Source organism: Molossus molossus, unplaced genomic scaffold, assembly GCF_014108415.1.
Source record: "Molossus molossus isolate mMolMol1 unplaced genomic scaffold, mMolMol1.p scaffold_m16_p_13, whole genome shotgun sequence".
Lineage (NCBI taxonomy): Eukaryota > Metazoa > Chordata > Mammalia > Chiroptera > Molossidae > Molossus > Molossus molossus.
This window is the reverse complement of record NW_023425348.1, coordinates 73,621,170-73,635,635: the sequence shown is the minus strand read 5'-3', so window position 1 is coordinate 73,635,635 and position 14,466 is coordinate 73,621,170.

Genomic DNA, 14,466 nt, shown 5'->3' with positions numbered 1-14,466 from the left:
CTCCTCTCATCTCCGTTCAGTCCAGACACGCCGCCCACACCACCGGTCTCACGAAGATTTTCCCATGCTCTTCTCTGAGCCTCCATAAAGAGTAAATAAACCCTTAAAGTTACTACTTTTAGATAGTCAATATCTGTTGTGGGTTGTACCAGATAACCTTTCTAAGTCAAACCATGGCATGTGGGAAACTGAAAAAGAGAACTTGAATCGATCTGGGTTGACATGAGAGCACGCATTTGGAAAGACTCCAGGATGCAATCAACAGCCTTGGGCTAAGAAAGCCCAAATCTGAGCACCGGCTCTCCCTGGTATCAGTCAGTGACTTTACTCGGGTCACTCAACCTCTGGGAGTTTCAGTTATCCCATCCACAAAATAAGATTAAGAACTTTCTCACAGTTTTTTTATGAGTAGTAAGTGAAAAAAAGTCATCAAGACCTTCACAGGGGGTGCCTGACTCATCGTGGGACTCGGTGACCCACCCACCTGCCTGGGGACGGGACATGTCTGTTTAGGCAATAGTCCGTATTCAGCTCCCAGAGCCTGACAGTTCTCCATCTCCAGCACGTACGGCATGCTCACTAAACACGCGTTCCAGAAATGTATAAATGACTAGCCTTCTTTTTCTTCCCAACACACTTTAGAGGGGCCTTCAGGAGTGACGTGAGGGCCAACAGGTAGAAGCAGCAGCAAGACAACTGGATACTTTCTAGACAAGCGCAAGCTGCAGTGTCATATCTGGGTGACCTCTTTCAGATGACCCGGTGGGGCCAGAGCAGGGCTCACTCTGGCTGACTAGGGTTCGTTTATTTTATTTTTTTCCTAAATATTGGGGCCTGCTGGCTTCTGTCTAGTCATAAATCTTGTTCTTCTTAAGTAAAGAAAAATCAAATCTAAACCAAGGGTGAGAAGGGGTGTGTGGAGCAAGAATGGAAAATGTGGGCCTGAACCGTGGGATTTAAGGGTTATAAACACAGAAGGCCACCGCACTCTTTTAAAGGGACAGCATTCGCCCTGGCCGGTTTGGTTCAGCAGTTAGAACATCGGCCTGCGGTCCAGAGAAGCCTGGGTTCGGTTCCTGCTAAGGGCATGTACCTTGGTTGCAGTTTGTCCCCGGTCCTGGTTGGGTCGTGCGGGTGGCAGCCACTCAATGTGTCCTTTTCATGTCGACATTTCTCTCTCTCTCTCTTCCTCTCTCTCCCTCCTGCTCTGTCTGAATAAAAAATGGAAAAATGTCCTCGGGTGAGGATAAAAAACATAAATAAAATAAAGGGACAACATTCAACTCTGTGTCCCAGAGAAGGAGCAATCTGATAAGGTAAAAAGAAAGTGCCATTCCAGTTAAACTTTAACTCAAAACAAAATGCACCCCCGCAGTGTGAATTCTACACATGCAAATGAGCAGTGGTGAAAAAACTCTCATGAGATAATTATTAGTAAAGTTTAAATAAACCACTAATCTTGGGAAGCAACCTTCATGATAAAGAAATGAAGGTGAATGACTAATGAATCTCAAGCTAACCAAGTGTGATTATGGAGCCAGGAAGTCTTAGAATTCTTAAGGCTTTCAAATTATGGCTAATAAAGTAGTCGGGGTGATGCTGGAAATTTCAAGGGGACAAAGCACCTTTAGATTCTAGATATATCCATGCAAAGGGGTTTTACACAGACTTTCAGATGTTAAAATAGTATGTCCATAGGACCAAATCACATAATTAGATGGTAACTAATTCAGAAATGTGAATTTTTAAAGATGAGATTTGATGAATGATGTGTGACTTTATGTAGCAAGCTAACTGGGAGGAAGACAAATGGAAGAGTGTGTGGTGTGCGCTATTATTAAAAAGAAATGTAATTGTATTTCTTTTAAGTAGGTGTAGTAATTTAAATCTTATTTACTCATCTTCTTTCCTCTCCAAACATATTGTTAATTAAACATCTTTTGGATGGTTGTAAGGGATCTGCCTTAATGAATATTTAAGCATAATTTGTGTGGTCACATCCATGGTTAATATACACAGGGTGGGCCAAAGGAGGTTTACAGTTGTTCATATGGCAAATAATACAATATTTACTACATAATAATACAAGAATAAAGTCCGTTTTACGTATTCACAACTGTAAACCTACTTTTGTTCATTCCACAAATGGTGACTAACATCCTTGGGGTTGTCTGAAAATTGTCTGTGCTCTTCATTCATTCACTATGTGATTATTATGTGCTGAGAAAAATTTAAACACCCTTGATCCTGTCATAGTTAATCATCACCACTTCGCCACTGCTAGTATCATGACCACCATCACTACCACCAACAAAGACAACAACAACATCATCACCACCAACACCACAACCACCATTGTCAACATTACAGCTAACTACCAGTACTCAGTACAGATCAAACCTAATGACATTTATTGTCACCACAACCCTATGAAAAGTCCATTCCCATTTTACAGATAAGGAAATCAAGTCTTAAGAAGGATAGGTGACTTATCTAGAGGCATGTCTTCATTTTATTTTCAGGAAATCTTTCTTGCTATTAAGAGATGTAGAAATAGCCCAGCCGGTGTGGCTTGGTGGTTGAGCATCAAACCATGCACCAAGAGGTCACCAGTTCAATTCCCGGTCAGGGAACATGCCCAGGTTGTGGGCCCGATCCCCAGTGGGGGGAACGCAGGAGGCAGCCAATCGATGTTCTCTCTCATCAATGTTTCTGTCTCTCTCTTTCTCTCTCTTTAAAATCAATAAAGAAAAAAATATTTTTTAAAAGAGATGTAGAAATAGAACAACTTGAGTTTTTCCTGATTCTTGACCTAATACAAATGCTAAGTTAATGAGTTTTCACTGAATTTTATTTCAGTCAGTTTGTTTTCAGAAGAAAGATCTCCTTCAGAAGTTTTTGTTAGAATTGAGGAGCTAGAGAGAAAGTTGTTAAGGTAGAGGGTGAAGAACGTTTACTGTCAATGAAAAATTAGACTCTTAAAATAAGGCAACTTTAAATAGACTCAGACCTTGATACTTACTAGAAAAGTTTAGGTTTGCATAGGACTGTGCCTTCATTCCTTACCGTATCTAGTCGTCCTGCTTAGAAACTTTCAGGTGCTGTAAGCAGAGAACAGTGTTCATTCCTCAACAATGTCTGAATTGCTGGCCCAGCCCACATATTATAGATCCCTCTCTGAATATTGTATCCAGATGCTTAAAGGTAATTCCTGGTAGCAATAATTTTACTATGTGACCCTTGCCTGCTATGCTCATGACAGATTGAAGAGCTGATGCAAGATGGGTCAATCAGAGTTTTTACTCTAGAAATTTGGGATTAGAATGTGGCTGAAGCCCTGGCCGGTTTGGCTCAGTGGTTAGAGTGTCGGCCTGCGGTCTAGAGAGACCCGAGTTTGGTTCCCACTGAGGGCACGTACCTCGGTTGCAGTTTGTCCCCGGCCCTGGTCGGTCGTGCGGGTGGCAGCCACTCGATGTGTTCCTTTCACGTTGATGTTTCTCTCTCTCTCTGTTCCTCTCCCTCCCTCCTACTCTACCTGAACAAAAAAAATGGAAGAATGTCCTCAGGTGAGGATAAAAAAAAAAAAAAAATTTAAAAAAAGAATGTGGCTGAACATGAAAGACACAAATTTGGAAGCAGTGGGGTAGCCACATACCTCCACGTAAATGGAGAAACAGGAGAAAGAATAATAAGGCTCAGAGAAAAGCAGAAACACTGAGTTCTGACATTTTTCAGGTTCCTTATTCTAGTCCATTCTTGACACCGACTTCGTTCTTGCCCCTGATTTCTGTGATTCACCCTGAGAGCTTTCAATGTTCCCTTTTTATTCTCCTTGTGATAGCTTAAACTGGTTTCTGTTGCAATCACCAAGACTTGATGGATGTAGGAGGGCATCACTCTGTTTTACAGTCAACAGAGGCTCAAACGAATGGGGGATATGCCTACATTTGGGTCTTGAATTCAGACTTCTGACTCTAAATCTCAGGTCTTCTGATTCCAAGTTCCATCCTCTTAACACTACCTGACCTCTCCTTACAACCTCTGCCCCATATCATCTGATTATACCCAAAGAATGCAATTATTCCTCCTTTACTGTTATAGAATCTACATCTCTGATGATTGCCCACAGTTGCGTGGCAATCCAAAGGAACGGCAGATCTTCTGAGTCTTGTCTTCCCAGGACTTCTCCAGAAAGTCCTTTTCTGTCTGAACATGCCTTACAGTCTGTTTCAAAGGCAAAACCTGTCAGCTGGCAAAGGGTAGCAGCTGCTCCTCTCCCAAACACCCAAAGGGTAAAACTTCTGGGCTCCAGTGTCCCGGCAGGAGGCTCTAGCCAAGTTTTGATGGGGTTTAGCATCAACTTCTGCAGAAAATGGATTAGGTGCTGAACTTGAATGTCAGGCCAGGCCAGAACCCATTTTACTTCTGAATACTGTTTCTCAACCACAGTAGGCTGCTGATTTAGAAGGCATTGCGTGGGTGAGAAAGAGACTTGAACTTAATTTGATTAGGAGAGGATGTGGTGAGGGAGGGGAAGGAGAGAGAAAAGAAGACACATCTTGAGAGAACGTTTGACAGGTAAAGAAACACAAAGGTACAGACATGAATCCACTATGACATGAAGGGAAATAAACATCTTCCAACCATCAATTAGGAATTTACTGGACACCTGTTGTATGCACTACAGGAACTTAGCACCGAGGAAAAGCCATAGACCTGCCCTCTCTCTTCAAAAGATTGTGATCTAGATCAGGGTTGGCAGATCAGTTCCAGAAATGTTTAGCAAGCACCTCTGTGCACCAGGCAGTACTCTAAGCACTAGGAATACAGCAGCAAAGACAGAGCCATACTTTATTATCACCGAGGAGATGAGTGGAAGGTGCAGGTAACTTTAATAGGGTGGACAGAAGAGTCTGAAGATGTGGCATTTGAGCCAAAGTTGCAAAACTATGAGAGAAAAGCTTGCAAAAAACAGGGCACAGCAGCCCAGCCAGTGTGGTTCAGTGGTTAAGCACTGACTCATGCACCAAGAGGTCTCTGGTTTGATTCCTGGTCAGGGCACATGCCCAGGTTGTGGGCCCAATCCCCAGTGAGGGGCATGCAGGAGGCAGCCAACATGTTCTTTCTCGCTGATGTTTCTCTCTCTCTCTCCCTCTTCCTTTCTCTCTCTCTCTAAAATTAATAAAGAAAAAATGTTTCATACAAATAAATAAATAAAATTATAAAAAATAAGTAAAAAGAAGGCACAGCAAACGTAAAGGCTTGAGGTGGGTGTTTGAGGAACAGAAAAGGTTAGTGTGGCTGGGGCAGAGTGACAGAGAAAGTCAGAGGTAGGAAATGAAATGGTGGAGGAGGGTAGAGGAGGTAAGGGCCTTGTGTGGCCTGGCGGGCCATGGAAGAAGTTTAGATTTTATGCTTGTTGCAGTGGACTGATCGTGGTGGGGTTCCCTTTATTTTCCAGCGCCAATTAATTAGTTGTGACTGCTTAGGTCACTGTAATGAGAAAGATTCTGAGGCCTTCCAGCTCAGTTGGTAGGAGTTCAGTGATGGGTTAATAGTATATATTACATCTGTAGGATGGGGCAGTAATAACCTGAATAATCAGTATTTGGCATCTCTGATCAGGATGAAATATTAAGCTGCATTATTCAGAATAGTCGGGTAATGCTATAGTCACAACATCACCAAAATCTCACTGGCTTGACACAATCACCCGAGTGGCTTCTGGCCACGCTAAGTCTGCTGTGAGTCCAGAGAGTTCTTCCGAACAGCTGTCTTCCATGCAGTAACTCAGGGATTCCGGGGTTTTGATTTTATGGCACCTCCATTTGAACACAATTGCTGATATAAGGAAAAGAGAACAGTAGAAGACCTCATGCCAGAGGTTCAATGCTTTGGCTCAGAAATAATATTTGCCATTTCTGCTTACAACCCATTGGCTAGAAGTAGTCACATGACCTTATCTAATTGCAAGGGGACTAGGGAAGGGTAATTGTCTATTACCTAGATGTGCCTAAAGGTAGAAAAGAACCTAATGTAAGTAAGAAATAAAAATGTAGCATGTGCCCTGGCCGGTTTGGCTCAGCGGTTGGAGCGTCAGCCCGCAGACCAGAGAGTCTCGGGTTCATTTCCCGCTAAGGGGACGTACCTCCGTTGCAGTTTGTCCCCGGCCCTGGTTGGGGTGGTGTGGGTGGCAATCACTCGATGTGTCTCTGTCACATCGATCTCTCTCTCTCTCTCTTCTTCCCTCTCTCCCTCCAGCTCTATCTGAAGATAAATGCAAAAAAAAAGTCCTCAGTTGAGGATTAAAAAAAATAAATAAATGTAGCATGTAAGTCAACTTCAGAGAAAGTCCAGTGACCCTCCAAGGCAGTTTGTAATGAGCTGGATGAGGAGTAGTAAATAATGAAGAAGTTCAAAGAGTAGTGAGGAAAACTGGTATAGGTCAGAAAGGCTCTAGAAAGGATTATCTGAGTGAGCTCTTGATGGATAGTTTTGTTAGATGGTCACCCTCTAGCTCAATCCCCCTCACCTCAAGCCCATTAAACCCTTCTCTTTCCATGGTCCACCCCATCCACTATCCTGAAATGGGCTCTTTGCCCTTCTCTTGTTCTTCATATTTATAATTTTGCATGCAATATGATATGATGCTAAAGAGCATTATTTTTGTGTTGTGTAACCTTGGACAATTTACTGAGTTCCTGGAGCTGAAGTTCCTCATTTAATGCTTTATATAAGTATTGTAAAAATTAAATCTATTTAGCTTAACAGAATTTGGAATATAGTAGGACCCCCAAATTATAGTTATTCTTATTTTTTTAAAGAAAGACTTCACCCATCAACCATTTGTTGAGTGTTTGCTAGTGCCAGGCACTGTGCTAGGCACTGTGGATCAGTGATGAACATGCCCTGTAGTCCCTAGTCTCCAATAGTACACCATCCAATGCTAACATTCATTGTAAGAGAGCGGGCCATGGTATGCAGGTTTTCCCCAAATTATTTGACTATAGACACCCTCTCCTTTTTTAGAAATTGCTCAAAATATTAGCGCAAAACATAATTTTAAAGTCCCTGAAATAGACTGTGCACAATTTTAATACGGATCAAATAAATAAGGTCTTATTTTCAATAAATTGTGACACATCCCAATAGAGTACAGATGGCAATAGACATATGAAAAGATGCTCAATGTCACTAATCATCAGAGAGATGCAAATTAAAACCATGAAGAGATATCACCGTACACCTGTCAGAATAGCTATCATCAATAAATCAACAAACAACAAGTGCTGGCAAGGATGTGGAGGAAAGGAAACCCCTGTGCACTGTTGGGAATGTAGATTGGTGCAACTGCTATGCAAAACAGCATTTAGGTTCTTCAAAAAAAATTAAAGGTGGAACTATCTTATGACTCAGCAATTCCACTTCTGTGTATATATCCAAAAACAAAACACTAATTCAAAAGAATATATGCACCCCTATATTCACTACAACACTATTTACAATAGCCAAGATATGTAAGCAACCCAAGTGCCCATCGATAGATGAGTGGGTAAAAAGGCTGTGGTACATATATACAATGGAATATTACTCTGCCATGGAAAAGAATGAAATCTTACCATTTGTAACAGCATGGATGGACCTCGAGGGTATTATGCTAAGGGAAATAAGTCAGACAGAGAAAGACAAATACCATATGATTTCACTTATATGTAGAATCTAAACAACAAAATAAACACACAAAATTGAAACAGTTTCATATACAGAGAACAGATTGATGGTTGCCAGAGGGGAGGGGGTTGGGAGGACTGAGTTAAGATGATGAAGGGATTGAGAAGTACAAATTGGTAGTTGCAAAATAGTCATGGGGATATAAAGTACAGCATAGGGAATATAGTCAGTAATATTGTACTAAATATGTATGGTGTTAGGTGGGTACTTGAACTATCGGGGAGGAACACTTTGTAAAGTGTAGATTGTCTAACCACTATGCTGTACACCTGAAACAAAATAATATTAAATGCAAACAGTAATTGAAAAATAAAAATAAAACAAACAGTACTGGAAAAATATGAAGTGGGATTATTGGTGATTTTTTTTTCCTTAAATAAGTGCATGGAAGGAGACATATGACACAAAAGATAAAAAATTAAAAATTTTTTAATTATGAAAATGTTTAATCATAAATATATACATACTGGTAGTGAGAAAAGTACAATAAATTCCCATGTACCCCTCACCCAGCTTCAACACGGCCCATTTTATCTCTCTGCCCCTCCCACTTCCTTCCTCACCACAAGATCATTTTGAAACAAATCCCTGACGTCATATGTAAAAATGTCAACGTTATCTCCAAAATATAAGGGCTCTTTAAAGTAACATAATCATAATAGTATTATTACATTATTGGTGATTTTAATTTTTTTACCACTAGAGGCATGTACATGTATATTAAAAAAATATATTTTTTTTTAATCAAACAACAACCTAATTTAAAAAACATATTGAGATGCAATAAACATAACTGGTGTATTCGGGTATGCTCGTGCACGTGCACACACACACACACACACACGCACGCACTTGCTAAGTGGCTCTGACATCACCTCCAGGGAACTGCCCGGGTCCTGAGGGCTGTCTCCACCACACACTGGGAGACCCTGCAGCAGAAATGGAGAGGAAATCCCGCCCATCCGCACCCCAGTTCTGTGGGGCATGGCGTCCATGGGGATCTGGCCCAGTCTTACAAGTGCTGTGAGTGGCCTGGTCAGGTGGCCCCTGAAGTGGTGAGGAGGGAAGGGTGACGAGGCAGGGCCACCACGTACTGTCCTTCAGAGGAGGTTCTCTGGGCCCTCTTCTTCCAGCCGGCTGATGCCCCAGCGTTTACCATCACTGAAGCCTCTGGATCAATCAATCAATTAATTAAAAATATGTTTTTACTGACTTTAGAGAGAGAGGACGGGAGAGGGAGAGAGACCCACAGCCAGAGAATGTGCCCTGACTGGGAATTGAACCAGCAACCCTCTGGTGCACGGACCACGCTCGAGCAACTGAGCCACACCAGCCAGGGCTGGGTCAATGTGTTTAGAACAGCATTTCTCACTAGGAAGTTTGGCAAGGGCATGAGAACTCTGAATACTCAGGAAAACCAGAGGGAAAACCCAGAGAGCGAGGGTGTACTGAAGACACGTTGGCTTTTGCTCCCCTTGTACCTAATCTGACCTTCTCAGAAGCAAGCCCTGCCCCTCCCAGGCCAGAAAGGCCACACCACTGATGATCCGCACGGTGGGAGTCCTGGCTTTCCCTTGCTCAAGGATGGAAAGAAAACTTTCTTTATCGTGGCCAGGCACTGTGGGGCAGGGGACTCCCTGCCCAGGACAGTGAGTCATGCACCTCCACTGACAACCAACAATGGCATTTCTTGTGGACAGACAGCCCCATGTCCAGTGACCGGTGCCAGGTCCCCTCCCCTGTGCAGCTGGGCGTGGGTGGGTGAGGTCGCAGGATGCAGAAGATGATGGGAATTCTATCAGTTTCTCAGGTACTTTCCTCTTTCTCACTCTCCATTCCTTCTCTCTTCTCTTAACGTGTTTCCCTCCTGATGGGTTTCCCTTTCCCTCCCCCCAGCCTTCCTCACCTCCTTGTTGCTCAACCTCTCCCCACCCGCCTTCCTTTCTCCTCGGCTGGCTTCTCCTCCCACCAGCCACATTTATGCCTTTTTAAACCTTCAGTGCCTTCCTCCACCTGGGTCCGCCCTCTGCCACCTCCTCAGCCTGGGTTTGTCCCTTTCTCTTCCCCACCCACGGAGTGTCAGCCCCTGGCAGCCAGGTTCAGGCATCTTATGTGTTTCCGCTCATTGCTCGCAGTCTGGAAACTCACCCTCCGAGCGCAGGGAGGGCGATGGGGTGCGGCCTCAGACACCGTTCCGCTCTCCCCAGGAAGCTGTGGCAAGTGTCTCTTGTTGGAAGCATAGACTTACAGGGAGCTGTCCCTGGGGTGGGCGTTGAGGGCAGAGGACATGTTTTGCCATCTCGGTGGTTAGGGAGAGCCCATCTCCAGGGAGAGAGAAGGAGACAGCAGAGGAATCATTTGTTCCTGGGAGGCACTGGGAGGAAGGCGTCCTCGGAACACTGGCTGCATTTGGTGTCATAATGCCACTTCAAGACCAAGCATCTGAGGATTAGAGAGGTTACCTGGCTTCCCACAGCCACACAGCAAGAAATCAGGACAGCCAGACGTGGAACCTGGGCTCACGCCAGAGCCCTTATTTACCCCACTGCCGTGAGGGCCCCATGACAGAGAAACCCTGTCAACGAGATGGCTTTTCCTGTCTTCACCATCCCAGAAAGGCTCTTATCACCAGCACCTCGCATGCGTTTCTCTCTTTCCTTCTCTTTACTCATTTGCATGTCATTTCCTCTAGAACACTTGAGCCATGTAGACTTCTCCACCAGCCCATGCCCTTCTCCTCCCATGTCTCAGCACGTCACCGGCACCTTGGGCAAGTTCTGGAAAAACTTCCCTGCTGTGTGGACCTTCAGGAGTCAAGCCGAAGACTCCCTGCCCCATGGGACGCTTAGCCTGCACTCAGGATTTCAACATCTGCTTCAAGTTACATGAGACCTGGGATCAGGGAAGGAGGAGAATTGCAGCCTTCTCAAGGGCAGGCTAAAGGGCTGGCCAGGTGGAGGCTGAGCTGTCCGAAGCCCCCCCTTATTATGCCCAGGGACCCCTCTCCCCACCAGTGAACTAGCTGGTACCCAAACACATGATCCTGCTGACAGCGCCTCATGCAGAACTATTCTGCTTTGATGGACAAGGTGGTACCTCTGCACTGTTGAAAACACTCTTGGCTAAAACAAACAAGAGCAAAAAAAAAAAAAAAAAAAAGATTACCTGCATCCCACTTGTTATTGAAACTTCTATTTGCTTTTGTATATTTGCTTTCGGTTTTTGATCACATGTGGGCATATGTTTCCTTTGTACACAGTTGGCTATTATGTTATACACACCATTTTCTCTTCTGCTTTGTTCCCCTAATAATGCAGTCTATGGTGCTTATTTTTCAATGTAAGCTCCAAAAAAGTAACTATGTTTAAATTCTGTCTAGCAGTCCATTGATTGGGTGTAGAAAAAAATGTATTAAAATGTTTCCCTGCTGATGATGTACATTTAAGTTTTCTCCTCTGGTCACAATGATATGACACATTCTAATGGAAATTTTATGCATGTCACTTTTTGCATTTATTGAATTATTCCCTCAGATAACTTACCAGGAATGGGAATGGTTATGAACAGTTTAATTTTACTATGCAGTTAGTATTAAGAACGGAGTCCCAGTGACCAGGTTAAAAACCCAGGTTTGGCACTAGCTAACTGTGTGACCTGGGACAAACTATTTGGTCTCTCTAAGTCTCGGTGTTCTCAAACGTCAAACAAGGCTGATGTAATATTTAATCCATGGGGCTATAGTGAGAAGTGAATACAATAGTTGAATACGATGAACTAATGGATACTCCACATATCTCGGCTGTTCCTAGTACTAGCACGACCGCTGCTACCACGGTGAAGAGCACCGACACGATTTCTCTGTTCCCTTACCCTGAGCTGACTCAACACCATGTGGCTGAAACCCAGATATTTTCTAGAAGCAAAGGCAGGCTGGTTTGCAGTCATCCAACACACCAAATTATTTTAGAACTTCTCACTCCATTTATAAGCAAGTCACCTGCTCCCTTCGCACATCTATCCTCCATCCTGAGTCTGACGCTGGTCAAATCTCAGTTTTCGCTTGGTCTCATCTAAGGTCCCTGAAAGGCCTTTGTGGGACCCCGACTCTCTTAACTTTGGAAACCATGCTCCAGATCATATCAGGCATATTTAAACCACCCCTTCCCCACCCTCCAGGAAGTATAATTATATAGGAGCCATGGAAAAATAGAGGCAACATGATGTTTTGTATCAAGTGAAATACTTGCTGATTTTGTGTTTGTGGTTTGGGTTAAGGGTTAGGGGTTTGGTGAATACTTCCCACCTTCCTTCCTGAGTTCAAAACCAAGTAAGAAACCTACTCAGCAGTCAGCGAGCTGGAGATCAAAACACCAGCTTCAGTACTAGGAAAAGCTGAGAAAAAGAATACAGCTTAAGTACGTAGCCAGGGGGCACTTTGCAGTACCGCCCCCTGAAACACACACCCGGGGAAACCTTCAGGCTTCGCCACTTGCCGCAGTGAGTGGTCGCCCAGAGTGAACTATCGCTGCAGGTGGGCATAGCTGACCCGAAGGGAGAGGGAAGAATGATCAGTTTTTCTTCAAACTCACTGTTAAAAAAAAAAAAAGGTAGGTAGGAGATGATCAGAGAGGCAGGAAGCATTTTTGGGCCAGGGAATGACAGGTTTCTTTCTGGACCCAGGGACTGATCTCACGCTGACCACTGGCTGCACAGGACGGCGACAGGTCCCGTCTCGGCGTTTTGGCCTGTGTTGTCCCACAGCCACGGTGAGACCCGCTCTCTCCCTCCTTCTCGCGTGGCTTCCCTGTGACCTCAGCCAGTCCCTCTTGCTGGGACAGTGTTGCCCTATCACTGACCCCCCTACGATGGACTCCGACACTTACAGCTCTTGCATCGTGTTTTCTCACCGCTTTCTTGTCCACTTACAATGCCACCCGTCATATAAAGAATTGTGCCAGTCGCAAAGCAAAAGTAAAACCAAAAAACACCCACCAAACAAACAAACAAAAACCAAAAATCCCCATTGAAATTGGACCAAACAATAAGAAAATGGGCATGTCACATTACAAGGAAGAAAAGTCCTACTGTGGCATTACTGGTGACTCAGTGATACTGAACCCAGGTTCTCTCTGTCTTCCTGCTCGGTCAGCTGTCTCTTGGCTTCGTCCTGAGACTGGTCCCACTCGTGGTCCTAAAATAGATGTTTCAGTGCCAAGCATCCCACCCAGGAAACCACCTCGTTCAGAAAAAGGAAGGGGGCCATGATGTCTCTGTTCTATCTTTTTAAAAATGAAGAAATCTTTCCTAAAGTGCCCCCACGCTGTAGTGGCCTAAATCAATGTCTAAGCAGGAGGATGTAATCACTGTTATCGTCTTAGACCCATTCATGGAGTTATGAATAGATGGGTCAAAACCCTGGTAGAACCAGAGCTCTGGCAACAGGAACGGGGGAATGGATGTTGGGTAGGCAGCCAGGCAGGTCTGTGCATCACTGGGCACTTTTTCAGCAGTTACGATTGTAAAGAACCTCTCCTTGTATATCTGTGTTTTTATCTCTGAGCTTCAGTTTCCTCACCTGCCGTCCATACCTTGCAAGGCTGCTATGAGGAACCAGAGAGAGAACTCGTGAACGAGAAGTGCTGTGTATACTTTGCATCTGATGAGCGTGAAAGCAGAACACGAGCTCCCCCCACCCCGCCGCGGTGCAACTCATTCCAGGCTCGAGCACTTGTTTGCAAAGTTCCGGGAGCCCTCGTGAGACAGCAAGGTGGACACATCTCATTGATGGGATAGGAATTCCTCTTTGAACTTCACATAGAAGGAAAAAAGTGTAAATCAAAAACGCAAGTAGGTTAAAATAACAAATGTGTAGAAAGATGTTCGATGTCACGAATTATTAGGGAATTGCAGGTTAGAACTGCGGTGAGATGCTGCCTCACGTTGGTTAGGATGGCTTCTAGAACACCTGTTTTCAGGGACGTGCAGACATCACAACTTTGTGCCCTGTTGGTGGAAAGGTAAAACGATGCAGTCTTTATGGAAAACTGTATGGTGGTTCCTCAAAAAAATGTACATAGAATCACCGTGTGATCTATTAATCCCACTTCCGGATATACAGGCAAAAGAACTAAAAGCAGGATCACGACGAGGTGTTTGCATTGCCCTGTTCGTAGCACGATTCTTCACAGTAGCTGAAAGGTGGAGGCAGCCCAGTGTCCACTGGGGGATGAATGGAGAAGCAGCACGTGGTATATGTACAATGCAACATTATTGAGCCTTAAAAAGAAAGAAACACTGACAAATGAATGAACCTGGAGGACCACATGCTGAGTGAAACAGGCTGGTCACAAAAAGACAAATATTGTGTGATTCCACTTGTCTGAGGCATCTAGAGTCCTTGAGTTCATAGACACAAACACTAGAGGGGTGGTTTCCAGGGCCTGGAGGGAGGGGATGGGGAGCTGCTGTTTAGTGGGCAAAGAGTTTAAGTTTCCCGAGATGGAAACGTTCTGGACAAGGGCGGTTGTGAGGGTTTCACAGCAATGCCACTGAACTGCAGCTTACAAAAGGTGAAGATGGTAACGTTTTTGTTATGCACCTTTTAAAAAATATTTTAATATGTTTTTTTTACTGATTTTAGAGAAAGAGAGAGAGAGAAACATCGATTGGTTGCTTCCCTCGCGCCCCCCTACTGGGAATCGAACCCGAAACCTGGGCCTGTGCTGTGACAGGGAA